The following is a 10,795-nucleotide window of genomic DNA, read 5'->3' as shown; positions in this document are numbered from 1 at the left end:
GCATTCTTATAATAGCTCATAATCCTGTTTTATATGAAAATTTCCACACTGTGGTGACATTTGCTTCTGTGCTCCTTCCCTATGCTCAGAACTGCTTAAAGATGGGGATTTCTCCAGAACGGACTATGATGCCTGATTCAAAATAAATAATTGACACAAGAGTCCTGCATGCATAACTGAAAGGACAACAAATTCATGGATGAAGGGTGGCTAGGAGAGATGGGAAGGTTCTTTCTTTAAAGAATGATGGAAAGCTGGGTAGACGGACAAAATTTCAAATGAGAACTTTAGACAGAATGTGTGAGACTGACAGAATCTGTCCATCTTAATTTTACTTCTGCTCCCTTCTTTATGTGGAAAAGACTGAAGAGTCGGTGGAAAGGGGCCATGGGAATGCAGGGAATGGGTTTCACTTCTGGTCCTCTACGCTGCAGCAGGATGGCCTTGAGGATCACTTGCTTTACTTTTTCTTTTCTTTTCTTTTCTTTTCTTTTCTTCTGTAAGACAAGAGTGACTCCTGCCTCCAAGTGTTGTTGTAAGGATTACGTGGTAATCCACCAGAAAGAAGTGGCCAAGTGCTTGAGCCATAGAGGTAGAAGATAAGTATCAGTAAACAGTGACTCTAAATCTGAGCTTGCAGACACCAGACTTTGAAGCCAAGAGGGACATAGGCCTCTGTCCAGCTTTGGGTTCTTCTCCTTTGCTGCAGGGTCACCTTCATTTTGGCATAGCACGTGAGCAGCCTGACTCCACCTTTTACCAGCCACTCCCCCTCTCACTCGAAGATGAAATGAAACCCAGAAGAGTGAATGAGGGGAAAGGTTCAACAGGTTTGTAAAAGTAGAGAAAAAAGATCAGCCAAAGGACAGGTGAGGTGATCTCGGTTTCCCACATATTATAACCAGGCAGAAGAACACTGTCTTTATCCCAAACAGTGTCTAGATTTATCTCAAAATTCTTTCCGAAATGTTAGAGATGCTGTTATATTAATACTATATTGTTTCCTAAACATGAACATAAAGACAATTGTACTTCGTGTGGCAGTATCTGCCTGTCATCCCAGCGCTGGGGAACTTCATGAGTTCAAGGCCAGCCTCAAAACAAACAAACCAACAAAAAACAGTACCTAGTTTTCACAGTACTAGAATTCCATTCAGAGTCTCTTCCATGCTAGGCAAGTGCTCTACTGCTGAGCTCCATTCAACACTACCCAAAAATCACTTCTTACTTAGACCTCTTTTTTTAAAGAAACAAAAAAGATCGTTGATTATTTCCTAGATTAGTTTTGACAGTCTCATGTTCTAAAATAATCCTGCTATTCTTCTCAATTTTAAATCTTATTCTTTGTGTGTGTGTGTTTTGCCTGCAGGCAGGTGTGTGCAGCACCTGATACCCACAGAGGCAAGAAGAGGGCATTAGAGCCCCTGGAACTGCAGTTTCATGGACTGTTGTGAGATGCCATTGTGGGTACTGGGAACAGAACCTGGTTCCCCTGGAGAGGCGTCCATGGCTCCTGACTCTACTATCCTTACGCTTAATTCTGAGCTCTAACCTCTCCCCAGATTGCTTTGAACAACTTGATCTCATTGTCTCATATCAAAAGTAGGCATTTTACCAAAGAGTTAATATGTTCAACCGAAACAAATTCTGGTCCAAGAGTGTGCTAGATAGGCAGACATTGTGTAGGCCTTTTTTCATGGGTCCAAAGTTAATATTTTAATTTTATTTAATTTATATAATTAATAATTTAATATTATAAGCATTTCTATGTAAATACTTCCCAGGCTAGCTGATTCTCTGGCTGTCTCTGTCATCCCTATGTAATAAGTGTAATCCTTGGATCATTAAGGTATGGTTTTTAGGTGAATAGGTGGGTTAGTGTGTGTGTGAAGGGTTTTCAGAAAGTTTTGTCTATGAAACATCCATTCAGTGGCTGACCTTTATGTCTGACTTAAAGAATGTGAAAGCCAAGCATGGTGGCACATGCCTATAATCCCAGCACTCAAGGAGGCAGAGGCAGGCTGATCACTGTGAGTTTGAGGCCAGCCTGGTCTACAAAGTGTGAATCCAGGACAGCCAAGATTACACAGAGAAACCCTGTCTCTAAAAACCTTAAAAAATGTAAAATAGCATCCTATATCTATAAGAAAACACACACACACACACACACACACACACACACACACAAAACAGAGAACGAGAGGAGCCCTAGTATGCCAGTAAAGAGAAGAAAAAAAGTGCTGTTGATCATTAATGGACTTGCCCAAGTCTCTACTACCATTTTCTTCTTTCCTAACTGAAGGGCAACTCACCTGGAGCCCACTGGTGTGAATTCAGTGGCCTCTGGAACACTCAGACATCTGTTCAGGTGACTTAGAAGCAAATATTAAATTAATTTTAAATTTAATTTCAATTCTCAATCAAAAGGCTTTCCATGCACTGCCTAAAAAGAGCTTAGCTGTCCAAAAGTAGGTCAGATTTAAAAAAAAAAAAAAAAGAAAGACACTTTTGAGTGTTTGAAAGAATCCTATTCTTTAAAAATATAAGTTTTGATAAAAATCAACAAATGCCTATTATAAATACCAAATTTAGTTAGTTGTGCCTAAACAAGAACCACTTTGTTTGTTGGTTTGTTTCATTAAGCTGCCCCAAAACACAAGAAAACATAAGACACTTAAATGAAATCTAGTTGTCAACCAGACTTGAATTTTGAGTAGCCTTTCCATTGGGCAAATGGACAGTTAAGAAACTAATGTTAAGCCAAGTGGCTACCTGGGAGTCAGGAAACATTTGTGAGAATGAAAAGAGAATTCATGAATATAAAAGTCTCCATGTCTGGAGACTCGGTGTTCTGTTGAGTATATCCTGGGTGGTTCTGGGCTAACGGTCTCATTACAGCCTGTCTTGTGAGTTCTGCTTGGCTGAGAGTGGGCTGTTATTGTGGGTAATTCCCAGGCTGTGTGTAGGCAGCACTCCTGGAAAGGACTGCCTCCTGGGAAAGAAAAGCCCAAGGTTTCTGAAACATGTTTCCTGGCCTCTTACCAAAACAGGTTCTCTGAGGAGTCAAGGAAGTGATGCCTTACCCCCTCCATGTGTTACTTTTTAAAAATGATACATATATGTAATGAGGTCACCGTTGTTCTCATGCTTGGGCCATGGTGATGAGCAGTTAAGAGCTATACCTTGGTGGACCTTTCAAGCTCCTGTGAAGCACTAGGCAAGCCCTTCAGCTGTGGCCTCTCATCAATCAGTACCTTCTTCAGGACAGACGGCAAAGCCCTGGAAGGAGGAATCAGATTAGAAATGAGATAACCCACGTGAATCCAGGTCTTCACCTTGCCAGGTGTAGATTTCTACACCTTGGAAATCAGAATGTACTGGGGAAGGAGGGAAGGAAGGAAGGAAGGAAGGAAGGAAGGAAGGAAGGAAGGAAGGAAAAGGAAAAAGAAGATGACAGGCAGCAATAAGAACTCAAATAGCAGGCCCTCCCATCAGGAGTATGAGGCTCCAGGAAGCAACGGCCTCAGGATCATGAGAACAGGTGATGTCTGAGGCCCATCGGCGGGGCAGACCAACACCAACACCACTAAGCCCCTCTGGAAACTTCCGGGAGACCCAGTACAGTAAGATTGCGGAAGAGCATCTGCCAGCACATCCGGGGCCTCAGCAGCAGCGCAAAGCCGAGTCCGCGTGGGTAGAAGTGTGGCTCTGGGTGAGGTGCGGACTCAGCTGGAGCCCCAGCACTAGTGGGAATCTCCAAGGAAACCAGTGACAGTGTGTGGACGTAGCCCAGCAACTGAGGAGGCAGAGACAGGAAGCCCAGGCCAGGGTCACTGGCCAGCCAGGCCAGCCCATCCGCAAACTCTGGGTTAATGTGAAATCCCGTCTCAAAAAAGAAAGGTGGAGAAGTAAGACAGTGACAAAAGAAATTAAAGGAGATACGGGTGAAGGGAAAATATCCAAAAATAAATACATGAAGTAAGGTGAAGAGCAATGGAGGGAGACATTTGCCATCGACTGCTGGACATACACACACATGCATGCACACACACTCACAGAGATCTGCCTGCCTCTGCTTCCAAGGGCCAGGAATAAAGGCATAAACCACCACCCAGCCATTGCCTGGTTCTTCAGCCAAAACTAAAGTCGCTTATTTTTAAGGTCAGTAGCTAATACCTATATGTCCCTGATAGGAAGACAAAGACATAGCAACAATAAGCCCATAGTTTAAAAATGAGGAGGTTGGAGAGATGGCTCACAGGTTAAGAACACTGGCTGCTCTTCCAGAGGTCCCCAATTCAATTATTCAATTCCCTACAAACTCATGGTGGCTCCCAACCATCTATAATGAGATCTGCTGCCCTCTTCTGGCGTGTAGGTGTACATGCAGACCAAACATTGTATACATAATAAATAAATAAAATCTAAAAAAAACAAAAACAAAAACAAAAAACAAAACCGAGAAAGAAAATGCCAGAAAAAAAAAATCAAACAAACAATTGAATTGAATGGTTGCCAAGGGAGGGGAAAACAGGTGATACTTATGAAGAAAGGAGAGGAATGAGATTTAAGTGCTACTTGATATGAGAAGCTGCTTATTAAGCCCTTTGGACATTATGCTGATAAGAGTGTATTTTTACATAGTGAAACACATTCATCGAAAACTTAGGTAAGACTTGAGTGGCTGTGCATGCCTTCAATCCTAGTACCAAGGGGAGGTGGGTATCTGTGAGTTCAAGGCCAGCCAGGGCTGTATAGAAAGACCCTATCTAAGATGATAGATGGATGGATAGATAGATAGATAGATAGATAGATAGATAGATAGATAGATAGATAGATAGATAGATAGACAGACAGACAGATGAATAGGAGCTCAACATGGTGTCCCTTCTCCAAACTCCAGCCCAAGCCTGGCCCTTTGTCCTAGACTCACTGGTCCCCATTATAGCCTCAGGTTCTAAGTCTCTTTCTCTATTAGAGAAGACTAAAGGTGGGAAATTTCAAATCCCTGTATCCCAAGGGTCCCTGAAGAGATCCCCGACTGCCTCCCAGTAGGATGGCCACTTGCCTACCACCACGCTTGCTGGCCTCCTTATCCAGAGACATCGGTGGGCCCTTAAATTCATCACATTCCTTTTGAATGACTGAGTGGACTGGACTAAGGCAGAAGAGAGGCCTGGAGGTCAGGCCCACCCCGCCCACTCAGCAGCTGTGACAGCCATCTCGAAGCCACCTGGGCCCTGAGACAGCTGCCACATGCCTTCCTTCCACAGAGCTCTAGTTGGGTGGAATGTGGGAGGGTGGTGTGTGCATGTGTGTGCGTGCATGGGTGCGTGTGTGCGTGTGGGTGCGGGACCTCTGGTCATCACTGTCCACCATGACCACATTAGAAGAGGAACTGCCTGCTTAGGGCATGTGTGCCTGCCCAGCTTTCACACTGAGCCAACAAAGGCGCTCTCCTCCTCGTTAGCTCAGCTCACCTTTCCGTTGGTGGGGACGTATGGGAAAGACACTAAATAGTTTGGAGCTACATCATCTGTACCAAGAAAAAAGCACATAAAAATACATTCAGGAGACCAGAAGCCCCCAATGCCCACCCATAACTCAATAGTTTAGCAGCAAAGAAAATCAGCTACTTCAGGCCAGGAGATAGAAGCTACCCTGCTCAGCGATGAAAGGAAAACCTACCTGAAGGTTTTTAACAATAAGAACCAATATGCAGGCCGTTCTTTAGTCATATTTCCATTTTATAAGTGAGTTACATTTTCACATGTACAGAAATGAAAGCTTTCAGGGATGGGTGCTAGCTCGCCAGGGCTCACGAGGCACGGCCAAGGCCCTGACTTTCTAGCTCACCAGCGCTCACATAGCACGGCCAAGGCCCCGACTTTTGTCTTTGATCCTCAGCCTTGCAAAACAAACAAAAACTTGGACACGGGAAAAAGCTGTAATTACAGACCCAGGGATACTTCCTATTTGCTGTACTTTCTTTTTGTCCTTTTTTTCTTCAGTCTTTTCCAGCGCTTTGAAGTCTTATTTTATGCATAATTTAATATTCTGATTTTCTATTTAAAATTTTATCAAATGTTCCTTGTACTACTAAAACCACTTTGTAAGCATCTTTTTTGAAGTCGGTGTAATAGAAGTAACATGATTTTCCTCAGTCTTTCTTCTTTGTTGGACCTTTAAAAGTTATTTCCAATTTCTTAAATTGGAAATAACGCTATGATGAACTTCTGGCATGAATGTCTTTGTCCCCGTTTCGGATTATTTTCTGCTAAAACAGACTCAAAGTAGAGCTACTCAGTCAAGTGACAGGAACATGTTTAAGGCTAAGTAAACCTTGTTTTCAGATGGGTTGTTGTAAAGTTTATTTAATATTTAATACTGGACTGTTTAGATGAGTAAGCCACCAAGTTAATGGCCAGCATCAACTTAACGTGTCACATGCACAGGAAGGCGGCCCTGGGCTTCTCACAGCCCACCTCCCTCTGCTCCGAAGGAAGCCGTTAATCTCAATTTCTGTTCGCAGAGATTTCTTTTTAAGGAGTAGAACTTGAACATACAGTCTTTCTCCTAGATTATAAGAGGTCTGCGGTGTAGCTTATTGGGGGTGTTCTTGTCTAGTATTTGCAAGCTCTGGGTTCCGTCCTCAGACCTTTGGAAGCAGAGAGTTTCCCACCCAGCGCTGAGTGGGGTACACAGCATCCTAGTGACCTTGGGGCATTGCAGGCACAAGAAAGCTATTCATTCTCCAGGCTGGTAGAGAGAGCGGCTGGTAGAGCTATTCATTCTCCAGGCTGGTAGAGACACGGCTTTGCACATCTACATCAGCCATGCTGCTCACCCAGGAGGTTGTGTCTCGTTATCTTTTCCATTCATTTCATGCATTTCAAGAAAGTCTATATACAGTGTCTGCGTAAGGGTCTCGTTGATGGTGGTTCCATACAGATGTCTGCCTGGAGCTTCATTGATAGTCCAATACAAGATTTTGGCTCTGGATTTGTTTTCATTTTTAAAGCATGTGTATGTGCCTATGCTGCAGCTACTCACGTGTGTGTAGAATGCACAGGCATGCATGCCTGTGCAGGGGCACGAGTGCACACGTGCGTGGAAGACGCTCAGGTACAAGTTCAGACAGCAGAGGTTGCCCCTGGGTAGCTTCTCTCACCGCCACCTTACCGCAGCCACCAGGGTTCGCTTACTAGAACCTCACGTGGCCTGTGTGTGTTAGAATAGATCTGTTTGCTAGGGTTCAGATTCGGATCTGAGAGGAACTTTGGCGGAATCTACGTGTAGGCTTGTTAACGTTCTTATATCGTGAATCAAGACTGAGTCCTTCCTAAAGAACAGCTCCCTGGGCGTGGGGGTGGGGCTCGGTTGATAGGAGTCTTGCTTGGCACGCAGAACGTTAGCTCTGGGTTTGGTTCCCAGCGCCGCCTGGTGTTAGGCACCTGCGCGCCAGCGCTCTAGCGGTGTAGGCGGGGCTTCGGTGTGATCGTCTGCTACGGAGCAGCTTTGAAGTTAGCCTGTGATCCACGGCACCGGGTGGGGGCGGGGGCGGTGGTAATGAAGAGTATACACCCACACAAAATGTTTCTCAGCATTAGGGGTTTAAAGACCTTCTTGTCTCTGCTTCATGAGGCCTTCTAAGAATCCTTTATTAGTACATAAAGCCACTTTAGGGAAACCACAGTCTGGAAGACTTATGTCACAGGAATTTATTCCCCCCATTCTAGAGGCGGCAAGTCCAAGATGACAGGTCAACAGGACTGTTTCTCTCTGGAGCCTTTCTTTTTGGCTTGGAGAAGATGGCCATGTACTTCCAGTAGGCTCATGAGTTATTCCCTCTATGCGTGTCTACATGTGTCTGTGTCCTAATGTCATGCTATGAAGACGCCATTCCCATTGGATTAAGATCCACTATGTTGACATAGGGACCCACTTCAATATCCTGTCTCCACAGCAACATAAGAATCTGGAAGGGTACCCAATTCTGTCTGTAGCAAATTCCCCCCCCCCACTCCCCACCCCCGCTAATCAGGGATCTGTAACCAGTGAGATCCAGAGTCTCAACAACAGAGGCAGAACCACAGCTCAGGTATCACATCATCCTGTCTTCCATACCACTCTGCCTCCTGTCTGTGTGCTCTTTGTGGTGTATTGTCCCAAAAGCCTGGAGGTACTGCCTTTGTCCTGGACACCTGAAGGCATCAGGATGAGAGACAGAGGACTCTGGTCACGCTCCGGTTCCCCCAAGGAAACATACCTATGCAATTCCCAAAGCTCGCTCAACGAGTCTTCATAGTGGCCTCTGGACAGGATCGAGACCATGAAGGGAGCCTGTGTGACCCAGGTCTAGGCTTACCTCCCCTCTACAACTGAGATCCAGAGGATGGCATGGGCTAGTGTCTCCTGAAGCTTTGGAAAGTAAAGGTTACAAACCTTGAGTCTGGTGGTCAGCATTGGGCTTTTTCCCATCATCATTGTAACCGTGTTGGGGACCCCATACTTTCCAAGTCTCTGCCCCCTCAGCCACAGCCCCCCTTGCAGAGTCTCAACAACCTTCACCAGAGGTGGTGAATACTGTGTGTGTGTGTGTGTGTGTGTGTGTGTGTGTGTGTGTGTGTGTGAGCCCTATTCTCTCTGGGCTCTGGCCCTTATTCCATCTCCAGAGTCCTCAAAATTAAACTATCTGCAGCTGGCAAAGGGCCCCTCTCAGAGCCCACACCAGGCAGTCTGCTGCTATGAACAGTCTGAATCAGCCCCATTTACCACACCTGGGACTAAAACAAAAACATGTTTACATAACGTAAATGAGTTTTTAAAGACACAAAATTTTCGCTACAGTCTAGAGATCAAATTTAGGACTTACCGTCAAGGGTCTTTATCTACTGAGCCATCCTGTCAATCCTGAGGCTTGCCACTCAAGAATTCTCACTTACTTCTGCAGAGAGAGTATGTAACTTGTATTTATTGATGGAGATTTAATCTCAGGGTTGTTTTTCAAGCAGAAGTTACTACAGTTGCTGCTTTGTATGCACGCATGCATGTAATTGTGTGTGTGTGTGTGTGTGTGTGTGTGTGTGTGTGTGTCCTCTGTTGTTTGTAACACCTCCCAGTCGGGAATCATTTGTAAATGTAGTTAATGAGCATTTAACACATTTCCTTTGATAAAGCTGTTAAGTCTGAGCTCCACACTGGCTTCCCACCAGACAGCTCCGTCTTGCAGTCTTGCAAGAGCCACTTGTGTTTACCTATTCTTAACTGCTTAGTGATGCTGTCTTATTTGTTGGCCCAACAGGGAACTGACCTTTAGTCTTCTCTGGAAAAAAAGATGGTTCGTGAGTTCTGTAAGAAAATGCTTACATCTGCATTCCTAGCAGGTCCGCTCTACTGGCAAGCAAAATGAACCGCAGGCAGAACAAACATTTCAGAGTCACCTCAACCGGCCCTGCCGGTGGCAGCCACATACAAGCCAGAACTGTCGGCTTTTGCAAGAACAAACAGCAAATTCAACACCTGCAGGCCCCACCGGCAGCAAGGTTTCCTGGATTTAATTATGGCTTGATCTCTAGAAAGGGAGTGTGTTCAAGTGTGCTTTTCAGTCATTTAGAGAAAGCAGAGTAGGAGGCAGAATGGCCCTGGGATTTGCCCACAAGATGAGCCCCACCCCCCTTACCATAAGCACATCCAGGAAACACACAGTCTGTTCCAAATGGAAGACTTAACCAGAAGCAGCATGTAGGAGCTTAAAAATCAGGTACTTGAAAGTGAAGATAACTGAAAATCTACAAATGAAATAGAAGGAAAAGCTCTAGCCAAACAATCATCTTTGCACAAACCAGGAAGCCATCTCTTAGCTTAGAAACACCTTCTCATGTCAAAAATTCATGTGTGCACACACTCAGGGCAGGTGTGTGTATTAGTGTGCGGAGGGAAAGGAGAACTTTTTGAAATTAGTTCCCCCTTTCTACCTTGTTTGAGACCGAGGCTCTGCAGCTGTGTGGCCTACTCCAGGCCAGCTGGCCCAGGAGCTGCCGGCCAATCCTCCTGCCTCTGCCCGCATCCTGATGTAGGAATGCTGTGATGTGAGCTGCCACATCCAGTCTGGTAGACAGGTTCCAGGGGCTGGACTCGTCCTCAGGCTTGGGTGGGAGGTAGTTTAACCCACTAAGCTATCCCGCCAACACCTCATTGCATTCCTTCTTGTCTGCCGTATTTGTGCTTCTTCATCACTCTTCTCTGAATTCAAGACTATTTTAATTCTGCAGTTTTCTACTTTTTGGTAAACGCCATTGTCAATCTTCAAGCCAATAAATATATATGCATGGAGTGCATGCACGCGTGCACACGCTTACACACACACACACACACACACACACACACACAACTTCTGGTCTATTTTTAAAGTCAGAATAAGGCCAGGTGGGGGTGGCATGAACCTTTAATCCTCCACTCAGGGAGACAGAAGGAGCATATCTCTGTGAGTTTGAGGCCAGCCTGGTCTATAGAGTGCTATAGAGTGAGTTGTAGGACAGCCAAGGCTATTCCTGTCTCAAAAGAGGGGGGGGGGGAGAAAGGAGATAGAGGAAAGGAGAGAGAGAGAGAGGAAGGAAGGAAGGAAGGAAGGAAGGAAGGAAGGAAGGAAGGAAGGAAGGAAGGAAGGAAGGGAGAGAGAGAATGAGAAAGAGAGAAAGAGAGAAAGAGAGAAAGAGAGAAAGAGAGAAAGAAAGAAAGAAAGAAAGAAAGAAAGAAAGAAAGAAAGAAAGAAAGAAAGAAAGAAAGAAAGAAA

Source organism: Psammomys obesus, unplaced genomic scaffold (genome assembly GCF_907164565.1).
Source record: "Psammomys obesus unplaced genomic scaffold, mPsaObe1.curated_primary_1811, whole genome shotgun sequence".
Lineage (NCBI taxonomy): Eukaryota > Metazoa > Chordata > Mammalia > Rodentia > Muridae > Psammomys > Psammomys obesus.
The sequence above is the reverse complement of the archived record's forward strand: the minus strand, read 5'-3'. Positions refer to the sequence as shown.